The sequence below is a fragment of the Dermacentor silvarum genome, unplaced genomic scaffold (genome assembly GCF_013339745.2).
Source record: "Dermacentor silvarum isolate Dsil-2018 unplaced genomic scaffold, BIME_Dsil_1.4 Seq738, whole genome shotgun sequence".
Taxonomy (NCBI): domain Eukaryota; kingdom Metazoa; phylum Arthropoda; class Arachnida; order Ixodida; family Ixodidae; genus Dermacentor; species Dermacentor silvarum.
The window spans coordinates 20626-40444 of record NW_023606703.1 but is presented as its reverse complement, the minus strand read 5'-3'; positions in this window follow the sequence as shown (position 1 = coordinate 40444).

Genomic DNA, 19819 nt, shown 5'->3' with positions numbered 1-19819 from the left:
TACAGACGCTTCTAAGTCACGTGACGGGGTGTCGTATGCAGCCGTCGGCCCATCTTTCTCGGCATCCGGTGTACTTCACCCGGAAGCAAGTATCTTTACGGCTGAGGCATATGCTTTATTGTCAGCTGTGAGGCATATAAGGAAATCTAAACTTCAAAAATCAATCATATTTACAGACTCTCTAAGTGTCGTAAACGCTTTAAAGTCACCCTGTAAACAGAAAAATCCTACACTCATTGAGCTCTATTCCGTACTGTGTAGAGCATATGTATCTAACCAGCATATAATTATATGCTGGGTGCCTGGCCATAGAAGCATTGAGGGTAATGTGCTAGCTGACCGAATGGCTACGTCAATAACATCGCACGCCACTAATCCTACAGCTGCTGTTTCTGCAACAGATTTGAAACATTTCTTCCGTAAGAAATTGCGAAGCCATTGGCAACGTCTGTGGGATGCACAAACAAATAATAAGCTTCACTTGATCAAGCCACAGTTAGGTTTCTGGCCCCCCGTAACGAAAACACGACGAACTGATGTCCTATTCTGTCGTCTCAGAATAGGTCATACATTTGGCACCCATAGTTTTTTGTTAACCGGGGATGAACCACCAACCTGTGGTAGATGTGGTAAGAGGCTAACCGTCCTCCACGTTCTCCTGGAGTGTCGGGATGCCGAAACAGATAGAAAAAAACATTTCCCTTTAGCTTACCGCTATCATGTCCCTCTGCATCCCAGTATGTTTCTTGGTGAGGAACCACTGTTTAGCACTAAAGCAGTCCTCGCTTTCTTAAATGACGTGGTACTGCATGTTGTAAGCCCAACAAATTCATAGCGCATCCTCTCTCCAGAGGATGCCGCTGTGATGGTAGTTTTGTATAAGCACATGCCTCCAGGCCCTTGTGATTCAAGGGCTCTGTTTAGGCAGTAGTGCTTCTTTCCAACTACTACATCTTAAATATTTTAAATATCGTGTCATTCTTTGTCAGTGCATTCTTCATTTCATAGTACACCTCATTAGTTTAGTGCATGTATATTTTACGCATTTTACAGCGATTATTTTTAGGCCCCTTTACAGCCACACTTCATCTACTTCTCAGATTCATCGCTCCACTGCACACTCACAAACACTGGCATGGCGCTCTTTGGCCATAACTGGCCCTTGCGCCATAAAACACCACACATCATCATGACGCGAATGTTCGTTCTTCATCATGTACAATGATCGAGGCTCATTAGGCCCCTTTCACGAGATACGATATCGCATGCGAATTCCTTTCCTTGCATACGCGCTTTGCTTTTACAATGATACATCGCAAATGTATATCACAAGAAAAATCGCACCATGTGAAACCGCGCCTCTCAAGCGCCAGCGGCCGAAACGAGGATCGTCGAGTTAGTGCTCGCCAGCTCAAAATAGGCTTCCTTGGCATAAAATATTGCTCATCGCACATGCCAGTGCTATGCTGATCATACCGAATGCTAAGACAACGGCAAGCAGTCGTCAAATCAGCAAAGTCGTGACAAATTTCTTTTAAATGTTCAGCAGCTGGCCATGGCCGCTGGCGTCGCACAACGAGCTGTGAAACGCACATGTGTAGCACGCTTTACAGAACAAAACCTTGTCACAAATATCAAAGAAGCTGACTTACTATACTCTCCTCACAGCTGCGACCCATTTCTTTCGCCGTTCGATCTCATAAGATTTGCCAGGAAACCTGTACAACTTTATCACCGGCTGGCCTTCGTGGTTGTGACAGCCCTTTACGCAGCAGTATCACCGGTTCCACTTGCCTTTTTTTTTCACCTCCGACGCTTGCCGATGAAGCGCATGCCATTGCACCGTCGCAAGACGTATAAAAAAATAAGGAGGCTGGTGAACAAAGCAAAACGGCTTCAACCGTGGCCGAGACTAAATGTAGCGCGCGGGAAAGAACACTCATCGAGCCGGCCGAGCTGCGGCGCCCACTTCCCAACACTGTTGCGTCGCTGCGCCAGATGGCGCCAGAGCAGCCGCAAACTCGACTGTACGGAGCCTATTCAGGCAGTTTAATATTACGCGCCAAACTGACCTCACGCAGCGTGCAGCTGTATGCATGCGGTAACTTTCTAACAGGCGCTAGCGCTGCACGTAACTTCACTGGCCGCAGATTACCCATGGGCGAAACACACTGTCAAGCGCGCGCCTTAATATAACGAAAGCATTCCGCCAACAAGCTGACGCCTCTTGTTATGCAACTCCTTAGTTAAACAGCGCTCCGCACACCGTAGACTGCGAACCTGAATAAATTCAAACACATAAAACACACGCTAAGCACGCTCGGCATTGGCACGGAATCATGGGCTGGTGAAGAAGCCTTTTTATTCGACGCCACGCCTCACTTACTATTGAACACACCGTGCTTCACGGAGCGTTTGCGATTTTGAAAGGTCTTACGGATTGCGGCAAGTGATAAAACCACATGTAGTTACCGTGACGACTGGCTTTTTCTATTGACATCGAATGACGCAGCACGCATACCTAGTCCGTTGGCAATCGCGGCGGCTTAACAGGCTTAACTTCGTGATCACTGCCTGGCGATAAGATGTCATATACGCAGAATGTTCCACGTAAGTTAGAAATCACTTACCGTGGAGTATTTGTTGTTCAATACAACGAACGATGAACGACTGCCCTCTTTTCGCGGCGGTGAAACGTGGCTGACACACGAGTTTTCTAGGATGGCCTTGGCGCGCGCCGCCTGCCCGGGCGTGTCCGCTGAACGGATCGCCTTTCTCCGGCCCTGTGCTGTTCCGCGATGTTGTGCGGGCGCGCGGTGGGGCGACTCCGCAACAAAAAGTAGTGCGCTGATCTCCGCACCAGTTTGCGCGCTGGATGCCTCTTACAAGAAAAACGATGCGCTCTTTGCTCTGCCTGCGTGAGCGATACATCGCCATGTTCCCGACCAGCCTCATGCAGCCTAAGCAGCTGTATATGCTACGTTTTGCTCTCTGTTGCCGCGAGAGTGGAACGGGCATTCTACTCTCTCTCAGATGGGCGGAGTAGAAATAACATTTCACTCTCTCGATGCGGATAGAGTGAACAATGCATTTCACTCTCCCCGACATTTTGCGAGAGTACAACAATGCCTTGAAGAGTAAATCAGCCCCTTCACTCCTGCGATACTCTCCCTAGTTTTTAGAGTGTATCTGTTGGAAGTCAGCGCCTGTGTCGTGTGCGCCCTTTCTGTGTCCTCTTGCGGGGATCGGGGATCGATACCCAGCACCTCCAGCAATTGTATGATGTTTATTTAAAGGTGAGAAGCTGCAGATAAACAGCAGCATAGCAGCAGCAACCAGCCTGAGCTCTCTTGCAAATCACAGCACGGGTCGTCGTCTCCGAGCTGCTATCAGAAACACGAGGCACGTCTGCTTCATTACTCGCTGTCTGCTGAAGTATGTGTTATCCATTTGATTACGTGAGTGTTTATGTTAAGGGTGATAAGCATCTTTATTAGACGCATGTGAGGGACTTTGTCGAAACCTTTTGTGAAAGCTACAAAAACGGCATCGATTTGGGACAACTTATGTACAGCAATATGAATTTCTGCAATTACCTCGAAAAATTCCATCTCACATAACCGACCGCGGAGACCACCCTGTTGGTTAACTAAAAAAGTTATTACTCCCAAACTATTTTATGACTGCAGATGAAATGACGGGCTCGAGATGTATGCTAGAGACACTAGTTAAGAAAGAATGGCCTGTAATTTGTCGGATTAGAGCGGTCTCTCGAGATATATACAGGGATTACACGAGGTACTTTCCAATCGTCTGGTGCACAGCCCGAGTCAAGAGATTGTAGAATAACACTACACAACAAAGGGCGTAAGCTGATTTCGTTATTTTAAAAAGCTTAGGGCATACGTTGTCAGGTTCTGGTGCAGAACTTGGAGGGAGGCGAACATTACCTGCTCATATACGTTCAGGAGCGATTTGTATAGCTTGCATAGTGGAAGGTTATGAAGGAACAAGTTGGCTAGATGACATCGGGCTTTTACCTGAGAACGCAGAGATAAAGAAGCTACCAAATTCTACTGGTGCTCCTTCTGGAGAAAGGAGCTCTTTTTTCGCTACTGATTTAAACATTTCGATGAGTAATTCTGATTTTCAACTTTCTAAAATTATTGCTATTGGTTTTAACATGTATGAAATATCGTGGATATAAAATTGGTCTTGAGGTGTTTCGATGTCAGGCCTAAAAGTTTGCGTATGCTCACGGTAACGGCTCCAAACTTTCTCTGAGGCCGTAAGTTTCGCTCGTGAGTATAATCGCTTCTCTTTATTTATGAAACGTTTTACATGAATGGTGAACCACCTGCTTTGTTTCGATGTGGCTATGTTGACGTTAGTAGCGGCTTAATTTTTCACAGTGAAATCAATATCGCAAATACCAATCAAATTTTTCTTTGCATCACGGACATCAAAATAGCTTAAAAATTCATGGAAGACAGACTTATCACGTAAATTCTCCCCAATGGTCAAATATGTTTTTTTTTCTTTCGTACCTCGCCTTTCTTTCATAAGTACATTGAAAACACACTGTAAGATTCTGTGGTCGCTGATGCTTTCCAACTCATTAACCAGCATGTTGCTTGTATTAGTGGCCATTACGAGGGCCAAAATTGTTTCGCCGCGCCTAGGAACCGAAATGCCCTATAGCACGTTTACCAGCGTGTTGCTTGAATCACTAGTGAGCACGAAGGTCAAAACTGTTTCCCCTATTCGGCGCACCGAAACGCCCTCTAACAGATTAACGAACATGTTGCTTGGATCAGTAGCGATCACGAGGTCAAAAATTCGTTGCCTCGCCTGGGAACCCAAACGCCCTCTAACACGTTACCCACTGTTGCTTGGATTAGTGGCGAGGACGAGGTCAAAAATTGTTTCACCTGCCTATGCACCCAAAAACCTTCTAACACATTACCCACAGGTTGCATGGATCAGCAGTGAGCAGGAGGACCAAAATTGTTTCGCCTCGCCTAGGAACCGAAACGCCCTCTATTTATTTATTATTATTTATTTATAGATACTGCGATCTGAAATCAGATCATAGCAGGGTGGGTATACATAGAAATATGGAAGCATGTAAACACATTCAAAATTCATCAAATATGCAGGCATTTTTCAAACACTGGTGAAGAAAACAAAAAAAAAAACATGCAAGTGAATATAAAAGCAAATAACTCACATAAATGCATAACATTTGCAAGCATTTTTCAAACATTGATAAGGAATTCTGCGTAACAATCTCAGAAATAAGATAATTCCAGTCTGTTATTGTCCTAGGAAAAAAAGAATATTTGCAAACGTTATTCCGTGCGTTCAAGGGGGTTATTGATAAAGCGTGCCTTCGTCTTGTGTTATAGCCTGATGAGTAAGTGAAGAACTTGGAAGTGTTAATGTTGTAATGGCCGTTTACAAGTTGAAAGAGTAACTTTAATCGGCAGATACGGTTGCGCACAGTCACCGGGGGTAATCCACTGCGTCTTACGAACTCACTAACAGACACACGGCCATATGAATTAAAAACAAACCTTACTACTTTATGCTGTACACGTTCCGGTTTTTTAATATTGGTTAAAGTGAATGGATCCTAAATAATTACGGCATATTCCAACAACGGACGAATGTAGGAATTGTACGCCAATAAACGAACACTAGACGTAGATGATTTTAGTGAACGCCTCAAGAAAAACAGTTTACGCAAAGAATCTGCAATAACAGTATCTATGTGCTTCGTCCAGGAAAGCTCATTGGTTATCCATAGCCCCAAATATTTGTACTCTGTTACCTCTAATAGAGATATGTTGTCAACACTATATGCAAATTGAAGAGGTTTTTTTCTTATGTGTGATTCTTATAAAAAGTTTTTTCAAAATTCATAGACATTTGCCATTGTTCACACCAAGCAACGACCTTTGCCAGGGAATTCTTTAGACGCACCTGATCATCAACAGAAGATATCTTTTCATACAAAATACAGTCATCTGCATAAAGTTTCACGGAAACTGAAAGATCTGCTGCAATGTCATTAATAAATAATAGAAAAAAAGTGGTCCCAAAACAGATCCCTGGGGGACGCCAGACGCAACCTCCGCATTGTTAGAAGTATTGTTTAAGGTGACGAATTGGTGTCTGTTAGTAAGGTAGGCTCTGATCCAAGTAAGTACCTGGTCATTTTTTATACAATATCCTAATTTATGCATTAATTTGTTATGTGACACCTTGTCAAATGCTTTGCGAAAATCCATGAACACAATATATGTTTGCTTCCCTTCATTAATCGCTTGAGCGAGATCGTGCACAGTCTCAACTAATTGAGTACATGTAGAAAACCTACGTCTGAAACGATGTTGGACATCTGTAATTACCTTGGGCTCTTCTAAGAAACCTATTATATGTTTATGAATTATATGCTCTAAAACTTTGCATGATGTAAGAGATACGGGTCGGTAATTCTCTATGTGTGTTTTTTCCCGGATTTACGCAAAGGTTTGATTTCGGTCGTCCTCCAGTCATCCGGTAGGGAACCATCGCGTAATTATCTGGTGAATATGACATACAGGTACTTGGCACACCATTCTGCATAACGCTTTAAAAACGCATTTGGTATATTATCTGGTCCTGGTGACTTTTTAGTATGAACGTTAAAGAGCAAATTAAAAACACCGCTCTCAGAAATAACAACCTCAGATATAGCAGGAAGCGATGTAGAAAAGTTGGGAAGGCAACCATTATCTTTGGTAAATACCAACTGGAAAAATGTGTTAAAAGCAGAACAAACGATAGTCTTATCACTTACACATTTGCAGTCTATCATCAAACCACTGGTGGAAGAAGATTTAGGTGTGATTAGGCGCCAGAATCTCTCGGGAGATGTTTTAATAAATGAAGGCAGAATCGTTCCGTAATATTTTTTTGTGTCGCAAATTATTTTCTGTTTTAGTTATTCAGAAGTGTCTTCCACAATAGATTTTAAAGTTACATTTCTTCTTGATTTCGTTTTTAACCTTTTAAGCCTTCGCTGTAAGCGTAACGTCTCACGAGAAATCCATGAGTTACGCTGCACAGAGGGTTTTGCAATTTTGGGAACAAAACAGTGAATACATTCAGAGACAATTTCCCTAAAGGAAAGCCATAACTCATTTATATTACAAGTGCTGTTTCTGAAGTAATCGAAGTAGAATGCAAGCATATCTAGAATAGATTCATCATCAGCACGAAAAAAATTGGGAAACAAGTGAACACAGTTTCCGTGATCAGGGTAGACATTTGACGAGCTCAACAGGACAGCTTTGTGATCAGAAATCCCATTTGTGACTTCACAGGTTATCGCATTTCGGATAGTACCACTTACAAAAAATAAGTCTAGAATTGAGCCTACGGCTCCTAGTACTCTCGTGAAATTATTTACAATTTGCAGCAAGTCAAACGTGAATACAATATCAAAGATTGTGTTATCAACACAGTGGACAGAATACAATGAAAAGGTGTGCCAATCGATGTTTGGTAAATTAAAGTCCCCTGCAAGTAGTATTCTTCATCCGATTTTGCATGGCAGTGCATATATTCCTTCAAGTTTTCAAGTACCACAGCAGAAGAGTTTGGAGGCCGATAAAAAACGCCAAGGATGAAGCGGACCTTGTTGATGTATGCTTTGCAAAAAGACAGCTTTAATATCTTGCGCATCGGGCATTCTAAAAAGTTGTATTGCCGATTTATACAAAATGGCCACGCCTCCACCTCTTCTGTCGCGGTCACACCGAAAGACCTTATAGCCCTAGGAACAAAGTCACTGTCAAATATTTCACTGCTCAACCACGTCTCCGTAAGCATGGAAACGTCTGCGTCACGCGAGAGAAGCATGCCCTCAAGTTTTGCAGCTTTATTGACGACGCTTCGACAATATATGTTGAGGATTTTGAATGCCGGACTGGTCTCATTCTGGTGTGATTTATTGTACTTCGGGATTTTATATCGTTTGTTTTTTGCATTATCGCATCCAAACATGTCACCGTTAATGCTTAACTTATCAAAAACCAGCTTAACTTTATCACCCAACTCATTAACCAACATGTTGCTTAGATCAGTAGCGAGCACGAGGTCAAAAATGATTTCGCCTCGCCAGGGAATCGAAACACCCTCTAACACGTTAACCAACATGTTGTTTCGATCAGTAGTGAGCACAAGGGGAAAATTGGTTCGCCTCGCCTGGGAACTGAAACGCCCTGTAATAGAATAAACAGCATGCTGCATAGATCAGCAGTGAGCACGAGGTCCAAAATTGTTTCGCCTTGCCTAGGAACCGAAGGCCCTCTAACGAATTTAAAATCAGGTTGTTTTAATCAGTAGTGAGCCAAAATTGTTTCGCCTCGCCTGGGAACCGAACCGCCCTCTAGTACATTTACAAAAATGTTGCTTGGATCAGTAGCGAGCATGAGTCCCAAAATTTTTTCGGCACGCCTGGGCACCGAAACGCCCTCTAACGCATTAACTAACATGTTGCTTGGATGAGTAGTGAGCATGAGGCCCAAAATTGTTTCGCCTAGCCTGGGAACCGAAACGCCCACTAACACGTTATCCAACCTGTTGTTTGGATCAGTGCACGAGGTCAAAAATTGTGTCGCCTCGCCTGAGAACTGAAATGCCCTGAAACAGATCAACCAACATGCTGCTTGGATCAGTGCGAGCACGAGCACCAAAATTGTTTCGGCTCGCCAGGTAACCGAAACGCCCTGTAACGTATTAACGAACATATTGCTTGGATAAGCGGTGAGCAAGGAGTCAAAAATTGTTTCGCCTTACCTGGGAACCGAAACACCCTCTAACACGTTAAGCAAAATGTTTTTTTGGATCAGTAGTGAGCACGAGGGGAAACTGTTTCGCCTCGCTTGGGAACCGAAACGCCCTCTAACACAACCAACCTGTTGCTTGGATCAGTAGCGACCACGAGGTCAAAAATTGTTGGTCTCGCCTGGGAACCCAAACGCCCTCTAACAGATTAACCAACATGTTGCTTGGATGAGTAGTGAGCACGAGGTCGAAAATTGTTTCGCTTCGTCTGGGAACCCAAATGCCGTCTAACACAGTACCCACTGTTGCTTGGATAAGTGGCGAGGACGAGGTCAAAAATTGTTTCACCTGCCTATGCACCGAAAAACCTTCTAACATATTACCAACAGGTTACATGGATCAGCACTGAGCAGGAGGACCAAAATTGTTTCGCCTCGTCTGGTAACTGAAACACGCTCTAACTCATTAACCAACCTGTTGCTTGGATCAGTAGCGACCACGAGGTCAAAAATTGTTGGTCTCGCCTGGGAACCCAAACGCCCTCTAACAGATTAACCAACATGTTGCTTGGATGAGTAGTCAGCACGAGGTCGAAAATTGTTTCGCTTCGTCTGTGAACCCAAATGCCGTCTAACACAGTACCCACTGTTGCTTGGATAAGTGGCGAGGACGAGGTCAAAAATTGTTTCACCTGCCTATGCACCGAAAAACCTTCTAACATATTACCAACAGGTTACATGGATCAGCAGTGAGCAGGAGGACCAAAACTGTTTCGCCTCGCCTGGGAACCGAAACGCCCTCTAACACATTAACCAACATGTTGCTTGGATCAGTAGCGACCACGAGGTCAAAAATTGTTTGTCTCGCCTGGGAACCCAAACGCCCTCTGACAGATTAACCAACATGTTGCTTGGATGAGTAGTGAGCACGAGGTCGAAAATTGTTTCGCTTCGTCTGGGAACCCAAATGCCGTCTAACACAGTACCCACTGTTGCTTGGATAAGTGGCGAGGACGAGGTCAAAAATTGTTTCACCTGCCTATGCACCGAAAAACGTTCTAACATATTACCAACAGGTTACATGGATCAGCAGTGAGCAGGAGGAACAAAATTGTTTCGCCTCGTCTGGTAACTGAAACACGCTCTAACTCATTAACCAACCTGTTGCTTGGATAAGTAGCGACCACGAGGTCAAAAATTGTTGGTCTCGCCTGGGAACCCAAACGCCCTCTAACAGATTAACCAACATGTTGCTTGGATGAGCAGTCAGCACAAGGTCGAAAATTGTTTCGCTTCGTCTGGGAACCCAAATGCCGTCTAACACAGTACCCACTGTTGCTTGGATAAGTGGCGAGGACGAGGTCAAAAATGGTTTCACCTCGCCAGGGGATCGAAACACCCTCTAACACGTTAAGCAAAATGTTTTTTTGGATCAGTAGTGAGCACGAGGGAAACTGTTTCGCCTCGCTTGGGAACCGAAACGCCCTCTAAGACATTAACCAACATGTTGCTTGGATCAGTAGCGACCACGAGGTCAAAAATTGTTTGTCTCGCCTGGGAACCCAAACGCCCTCTAACAGATTAACCAACATGTTGCTTGGATGAGCAGTGAGCACGAGGTCGAAAATTGTTTCGCTTCGTCTGGGAACCCAAACGCCGTCTAACACAGTACCCACTGTTGCTTGGATAAGTGGCGAGGACGAGGTCAAAAATTGTTTCACCTGCCTATGCGCCAAAAAACCTTCTATCATATTACCAACAGGTTACATGGATCAGCAGTGAGCAGGAGGACCAAAATTGTTTCGCCTCGTCTGGTAACTGAAACACGCTCCAACTCATTGACCAACCTGTTGCTTGGATCAGTAGCGACCACGAGGTCAAAAATTGTTGGTCTCGCCTGGGAACCCAAACGCCCTCTAACAGATTAACCAACATGTTGCTTGGATGAGTAGTGAGCACGAGGTCGAAAATTGTTTCGCCTCATCTGGGAACCCAAATGCCCTCTAACACAGTACCCACTGTTGCTTGGATAAGTGGCGAGGACGAGGTCAAAAATTGTTTCACCTGCCTAAGCACCGAAAAACCTTCTAACATATTACCAACAGGTTACATGGATCAGCAGTGAGCAGGAGGACCAAAATTGTTTCGCCTCGTCTGGTAACTGAAACACGCACTAACTCATTAACCAACCTGTTGCTTGGATCAGTAGCGAGCACGAGGTCAAAAATGGTTTCACCTCGCCAGGGGATCGAAACACCCTCTAACACGTTAAGCAAAATGTTTTTTTGGATCAGTAGTGAGCACGAGGGAAACTGTTTCGCCTCGCTTGGGAACCGAAACGCCCTCTAAGACATTAACCAACATGTTGCTTGGATCAGTAGCGACCACGAGGTCAAAAATTGTTTGTCTCGCCTGGGAACCCAAACGCCCTCTAACAGATTAACCAACATGTTGCTTGGATGAGTAGTGAGCACGAGGTCGAAAATTGTTTCGCCTCCTCTGGGAACCCAAATGCCCTCTAACACAGTACCCACTGTTGCTTGGATAAGTGGCGAGGACGAGGTCAAAAATTGTTTCACCTGCCTATGCACCGAAAAACCTTCTAACATATTACCAACAGGTTACATGGATCAGCAGTGAGCAGGAGGACCAAAACTGTTTCGCCTCGCTTGGGAACCGAAACGCCCTCTAACACATTAACCAACATGTTGCTTTGATCAGTAGCGACCACGAGGTCAAAAATTGTTGGTCTCGCCTGGGAACCGAAACACCCTCTAACAGATTAACCAACATGTTGCTTGGATGATTAGTGAGCACGAGGTCGAAAATTGTTTCGCCTCGTCTGGGAACCCAAATGCCCTCTAACACAGTACCCACTGTTGCTTGGATAAGTGGCGAGGACGAGGTCAAAAATTGTTTCACCTGCCTATGCACCGAAAAACCTTCTAACACATTACCAACAGGTTGCATGGATCAGCAGTGAGCAGGAGGACCAAAATTGTTTCGCCTCGTCTGGTAACTGAAACACGCTCTAACTCATTAACCAACATGTTGCTTGGATCAGTAGCGAGCACGAGGTCGAAAATGGTTTCGCCTCGCCAGGGCATCGAAACACCCTCTATCACGTTAACCAAGATGTTGTTTCGCTCAGTAGTGAGCACGAGGGGAAAATTGTTTCGCCTCACCTGGGAACCGAAATACCCTCTAACAAATTACCCACTGTTGCTTGCATAAGTAGCGAGCACGAGGTCAAAAATTGTTTCGCCTGTCTACGCACCGAAACACCCTCTAACACATTAACCAACATGTTCCTTGGATGAGTAGTTAGCAGGAGTTCAAAAATTGTTTCGCTTCGCCTGGGAACTGAAATGCCCTCTAACATATTAACTAACATGTTGCTTGGATAACTGCCGAGCACGAGGTGAAAAATTGTTTCGCCTCGCCTGGGAACCGAAAGGCCCTCTAACGCATTAACAATCATGTTGTTTTGATCAGTAGTGAGCCAAAATTGTTTCGCCTCGCCTGGAAACCGAACCACCCTCTACTACATTCTAAAAATGTTGCTTGGATCAGTTGCGAGCGTAAGTCCAAAAATATTTCGTCTCGCCTGGGAACAGAAACACCCTGTAACACATTAACAAACATGCTGCATGGATCAGCAGTGAGCACGAGTTCCAAAATTGTATCGCCTCGCCAAGGAGCCGAAAGGTCCTCCCTCTAAGACATTAACAAAACTATTGCTTGAATCAGTAGTGAGCGGGATGGTCAAAATTGTTTCCCCTATCCGGCGAACCGAAACGCCCTCTAACACATTAACGAACATGTTGCTTCGATCAGTAGTGAGCACTAAGTCCAAAATTGTTTCGCCTCGCCTGGGAACCGAAACGCCCTCTAACACGCCAAGCATCATGTTGTTTGGATCACTAGTGAGCACAAGTAAAAAAATAGTTTCGCCTCGCCTGGGAACCGAAACGCCCTGCAATATATTAAACAACCTGTTGCATGGATCAGCAGTGAGCACGAGATCCAAAATTGTTTCGCCTCGCCTAGGAACCGAAAGCACCTCTAACGCATTAACGCTCATGTTGTTTAGATCAGTAGTGAGCACGAAGTACAAAATTGTTTCGCCTCGCCTGGGAACCGAAACGCCCTGCAATATATTAAACAACCTGTTGCATGGATCAGCAGTCAGCACGAGGTCCAAAATTGTTTCGCCTCGCCTGGGAACCGAAACGCCCTGCAATATATTAAACAACCTGTTGCATGGATCAGCAGTGAGCACGAAGTCCAAAATTGTTTCGCCTCGCCCAGGGACCGAAAGCCCCTCTTAACACATTAACACTCATGTTGTTTGGATCAGTAGTGAGCACGCTCACTAACACATTAACGAACATGTTGCTTGGATAAGTGCAAGGCACAAGGTCAAAAATTGTTTCGCCTCACCTGGGAACCAAACCGCCCGGTAATAGATTAAACAGCATGTTGCATGGATCAGCAGTGAGCACGAGGTCCAAAATTGCTTCGCCTCGGCTAGGAACCGAAAGGCCCCTCTAAGGCATTCACTAACATGTTACTTGGATCAATAGTGAGCCCGAGGTCAAAAATCGTTTCACCTCGCCTGGGAACCGAAACGCCCTGAAATTGAATAAACATGTTGCATGGATCAGCAGTGAGCACGAGGTCCAAAATTGCTTCGCCTTGGCTAGGAACCGAAAGGCCCCTCTAACACATTACCCACTGTTGCTTGGATAAGTAGTCATCACGAGGTAAAGAATTTTTTCTCCTGCCAATGCACCGAAACAACCTCTAACACATTAACCAACATGTTGCTTGGATGAGCAGATAGCAGGAGGTCTTTCGCCTCACCTGGGAACCGAAACGCCCTCTAACACGTTAACTAGCATGTTTGGATGATTAGTGAGCATGAGGTCCAAAATTGTTTCGCCTCGCCTAGGAACCGAACGCGCTCTAACACGTTAACCAACATGTTTTTGGACCAGTAATGAGCACGAGAAAGAATTGTTTAGCCTCGCCTGGGAACCGAAATGGCATCTGACTCGTTACGCACTGTTGCTTGGATAAGTGGCGAGGATGATGTCAAAATTGTTTCGCTTCGCCTGGGAACCAAAACGCCCTGTAATAGATTAAACAACACGTAGCATGGATCAGCAGTGAGCATGAGGGCCAAAATTGTTTCGCCTCGCCTAGGAACCGAAAGGCCCTCTTACGCAATAACAATCATGTTGCTTGGATCAGTAGGGAGCACGAAGTCCGAAATTGTTCCGCCTCGCCTGGCGAACCGAAATGCCCTCTAACACATTAACCAACATGTTGCTTGGATAAGTGCCGAGCACGCGGTCAAAAATTGTTTCTCCTCGCCTGGGAACCAAAGCGCCCTGTAACAGATTAAACATGTTGCATGCATCAGCAGTGATCACGAGGTCCAAAATTGCTTCGCCTCACCTAGGAACCGAAAGGCCCTCTAACAACAAGCATGTTGCTTGGATCAGTAGTGAGCACGAAGTCCAAAATTGTTTCGACTCGCCTGGGAACCGAAACGCCCTCCAACACGTTAACCAACATGTTGTTTGGATCTGCAGTGAGCCCGAGGTCAAAAATTGTTTCGCCTCGCCTGGGAATCGAAGCGCCCTCCAACACGTTAACCAACATGTTGCTTGGATCAGTAGTGAGCACAAGGTCAAAAATTGTTTCGCCTCGCCTGGGAATCGAAGCGCCCTCTAACACGTTAACCAACATGTTGTTTGGATGAGTAGTGAGCACGAACTCCAAAATTGTTTCGCCTCACCTGGGAACCGAAACGCCGTCTAACTCATTAAGCAACATGTTGTTTGGATCAGTAGTGACCAGGAGGTCAAACATTTTTTCGCCTCACTTAGGAGACGAAACGCCCTCTAACTCATTAGCCAACATGTTGCTTGGATCACTAGGAAGCACATGGTCAAAAATTGTTCTGCCTCGCCTGGGAATCGAAACTCCCTCGAACACGTTAACCAGCATGTTTGGATGATCAGTGAGCATCAGGTCCAAAATTGTTTCGCTTCGCCTAGGAACTGAAACGCCTTCTAACACGTTAACCAACATGTTTTCGGACCAGCAGTGAGCACGAGGGAAAAAGTGTTTCGCCTCGCCTGGGAACCGAAATGGAATCTGACTCGTTACCCACTGTTGCTTGGAGAAGTGCCGAGCATGAGGTCAAAAATTGTTTCGCCTGCGTATGCACTGAAACATGCTCTAACACATTAACCAACAAGTTGCTTGGATGAGTAGTGAGCAGGACGTCTAAAATTGTTTTGCCTCGCCTGGGAACCGAAATGCCCCAATAACACACTAACCAAGATGTTGCTTGGATAAGTGCCGAGAACGAGGTTATAAATTGTTTTCCCTCGCCTGGGGACCGAAACGCCCTGTAACTGAATAAACAACGTGTTGCATGGATCATCAGTGTGCAAGAGGTCCAAAATTGCTTCGCCTGCCTATGCACTGAAACATCCTCTAACACATTAACCAACATCTTGCTTGGATGATTAGTGAGTACGAGTTGCAAAACTGTTTAGCCTCGCCTATTAATCTAAACGCCCTCTAACTCATTAAGCAACATGTTGCTTGGATGAGTAGTGAGCAGGTGGTCTAATGTTGTTTCGCCTCGCCTGGGAACCGAAATTCCTTCTAACACAATAACCAACATGTTGTTTAGATAAGTGCCGAGCATGAGGTCAAAAATTGTTTCGCCTGCGTATGCACTGAAACATGCTCTAACACATTAACCAACAGTTGCTTGGATGAGTAGTGAGCAGGACGTCTAAAATTGTTTTGCCCGCCGGGAACCGAAATGCCCCAGTAACACATTAACCAAGATGTTGCTTGCCAACATCTTGCTTGGATGATTAGTGAGTACGAGTTGCAAAACTGTTTAGCCTCGCCTATTAATCTAAACGCCCTCTAACTCATTAAGCAACATGTTGCTTGGATGAGTAGTGAGCAGGTGGTCTAATGTTGTTTCGCCTCGCCTGGGAACCGAAATTCCTTCTAACACAATAACCAACATGTTGTTTAGATAAGTGCCGAGCATGAGGTCAAAAATTGTTTCGCCTGCGTATGCACTGAAACATGCTCTAACACATTAACCAACAAGTTGCTTGGATGAGTAGTGAGCAGGACGTCTAAAATTGTTTTGCCCCGCCTGGGAACCGAAATGCCCCAGTAACACATTAACCAAGATGTTGCTTGGATAAGTGCCGAGCATGAGGTCAAAAATTGTTTCGCCTGCGTATGCACTGAAACATCCTCTAACACATTAACCAACAAGTTGCTTGGATGAGTAGTGAGCAGGACGTCTAAAATTGTTTTGCCTCGCCTGGGAACCGACCCGCAGGGGCGTCTGCGTCAGCAGGCGTTTGGTGTGTTGCGACACCACGGACCCGAGCACACGAGGGTTGGACCCTCCCACGTTTAACCGTGCGTGGCTTAGCCGTGTCCGGGGAAAAGGGGATCCTGGGGGTTGAGCCGATGCTGAGTGCTTGGACCTTTATGGCCCCTCGGCGGAGGCAACGCACCCCTTTGGCCTCGGCTTCACGTAGACGGCACTCCCGGACTGACTCATCCGGGAGAAATCGGTAGTTGCCTTTTCCTAAATAGGTCTTCAACTGCCGGTGTAATCGACTTCAGAGAAGTTAATATACCCGCACTTGCAGATACCCGGCAGATACCCGTAAGCTGGGTTTTAACGGCGCTTGCTCATGTGTGCTGTGTCGTCTGCTGCACTGCTGCTTCGCACCTGTACCGCAGTGTATTAGTATATAAGGTACATTCAAGGACACTGTAACTTCACGACTGCACCAAGTCGGCATTGACAGTAGAAAGGGTGCAGCAAAATCGCGAACCAGCCCTGCAGCTTTCCTGTACATTTTGAAACGAACGGTGTGTTTCACATAGGGTGTTCAGAAGGCGCCATTGCTGCACCGCTGAAACTAGTGAACTGTTAATGCAGGTGAATCGAACGTGTCAAAAGTGCGTTCGATTCACCTGCACCACCTGCCACTAGTACACTCTACAGCCATAGAAAGCTGGATTGCGGATCGGATTAATACAAACATTAATATACAATTTATTTTTTCGTTTTTGTCATTCAGTGATTCTGGTGCGACCCGCGCAACTTGAACGCGCTTCCCGGTACGCTTGTTTTTATTGCGTATCATGTGCCGTAATTCATGAAATAACAATGTACTTTTGCACTGGTGATTTGAGAGGTGGCGCACAGTGATGCTTAAGGAATTTCGGGACTATAAAAGAGCGTCGGTTCCTCCAAATCCTCTCTCCTATCGCCCCGGAATTTGCGCCATCGCCATCGACGACAGCCTTGCTTGCCACCTGTAACCGAAGAGACCGAAGTCAACGTGTGCGTGAGTATGCATCTTTTTTTTTTCATACGAGAGTTTGCTTGTCGGAATTGTATCTTATGTGCATTCTCATCTACGGGTCAACGTCTTGTGCGAGTATTTGTGTAGTTAATGGAGTGTGCCAAATATGCAGCCAGCGCACGTGTGGCTAGGCATAGCTATGGGCTAGGCGATCGATTGGGTACTACGTGCGCTCGAGATGAGTTCAATCATGCGCACTCTGGAATGGCATTGAATAGACCGCTCTTTTGATGCACAGAAAGACGCTGGGCGTAGATTTTATGCACGACTTGCGCGATATAGCTACACTATAGATGTTGAATGAGGTGTGTCGGGGATCTATGCGCGTGATACCCGGCCACATGCACTTCATCTCCTGCATCGTTTAGAGCAGCGGAATCTACAAGCAACCGTGCCGGCCAGGAAATAAATTAGCCGTTTTCGCGAGAAATTCCGACGTTGCTGCTGCGGTGGTGCCAAACAAAGCCACGTGGATTCTATGCGAACAGTGAAGCACCTGAAAAATAATCGGAGACTTCTTTAGTGCTCGGCGTGGCCTAATGGATCCCTGTTCGTCCCGTACGAGTGGTGCGTGTTAGTGCCACAATATGAGATCAGCATGTAACTCTTCGCTTCAGCCACGTGTTGTTCACAACTTAGCTTAAACTTTCACCGCCTTCCACTAGCTTTGCTCTCCATGGGAGGCGAGCTTAATTGTACCTCGTGCGAAAGGATACGTGCTCTAATAAAACCGCCGATTTCGCATGCTTGCACAGAAAGCTCCAGCCTTATGCAGTGGATCGACCACCTGCATCAAACGGCGCATGTAAATAGCGGAACGCTTGTGACACACGAAGGACCTTTAGCAAAACCTCTGAAACAGATTCAGTGCATGGGGGGGGGACTGAATTGCAGCGTGCCTCGTACTCGACGCGGAGATTAGGTGCAGAATGGCTCCTTATAGCGCGGCTATTCTTTGCAAACACTGGCACGCTATATAAGCTGCTGATGGCTTGCCAGCTTCCTTAGGCAGAAATTATGAGATAATGGGCAGGCAATGTCAACCCGCTTCTCGGCAAGTCATGAGGTGGTTTATGTCAGTAGTAATAGCTCTGCACCTAACTTTTGCACCAATTGCTTATTCGTGACAGTCGCTCTTCCACACAGACGATTTTTGTTTTTCGTGAGACCGACATTTCATTACATATACAAAATTCACGTGTGTTAAGTTGCATTAGAAGTATGGGCATACAATGGAAATTCATTTGCAGGACCAGCTGGCAGAGTGTAGCTAATACACCATGAGCACTATGCAAAACTGGCAAGTTGGCTTTCCTGCACAACAAAAAATTTCTTCCACCACCAAAAGCTCATTTGCAAAGCAGATTTTTGGATAGAGTGTGGATTGTTCAAATGTGGTGCTGGCTATTGTTCTGTAATTGGAGCCTTACTTGCTTCTGGATTTCATTATTTCATAAATCTTTTTCCCATAGTCTAATTCAGAAATTGGGTTCTCTCCCAAATCTAGCTTGGCTGCACTTGTCTGTCAGAATGACAGGGATTGTCTGTCGCGCTTTTATACCTCCTCCTACCTTCATGTTAACACGCAATAACGAACCATTAAAGATCTTGAATAAGTCAAAATTCAAAAGAGTAACCTATTTATGCAGACAGTGATGCATTCTGTCTTTTGCTTTCATAAAAGAAATGCAAAGATTGGTCATTCAACAGGTTTATTTTGGTTAGAGGACAGTGTTGTAGTGTAGCTGCCTTCCAATTTTTTCAAATCGCCTATTGCAATGAGGATGCGGTGTTACACCATCTTCTAGCCAGAGTCAAGCTTTTTTCGCACATTTTTTAGTTGCCCATTAATTTGCTGCTGCTGTGATAATACTTGTCATCCACTACAACATATACAAACTGGATAGTATGTTAGGTCTGCTTTGAGGACTGACCCAGGGTAAGGGGTCTGCAGTAAAGGGGATCTCTAGGGGCTCATGGGTCAATATATGGAGATGCTGTTCACTATTTCTCCAACAAGGGATTACAAAGAGCCTCCTACAAATATTGCTCCCAGGATTTATACCTACATAGTATGTTTCCTCACAGAACATTATGAAGCCAACAGACAAATGGCTGTGGTTTTTAATTTAGATGAATAAATAATTATAACGAGAAATTAATGTGGATGAAAAGGCAACTTGCTGCAGATGAGAGCCGAACCCACATCTGCATTACCAGCTGCCTACACCTAAGTTTCTGTTACTAAATGATGCCTGTTGTAAAAAAGCATGTGCTTCATCTGCCGCCATGACCTCAAGTGGTGCTGGCTAAAATTCTTCATTTCCAGATTTTGTACTCGCACAAATACCCAAATAAGCGGATGGGAGGATAAGCGCCACAGCACAATTGTTGGAGCAGCGTATATGGCAGGTGTTGGGTTAGTTTCCAACAGGGGCAAATTGTTTTCTTGTCCACATTCATTTCCCTTTTCCATATTATTTGTAAAATGAAATTTAAAGAGACAATTTTCTCTAAGCTTTCACTCTTTTCTTCCTTTTTATGCGT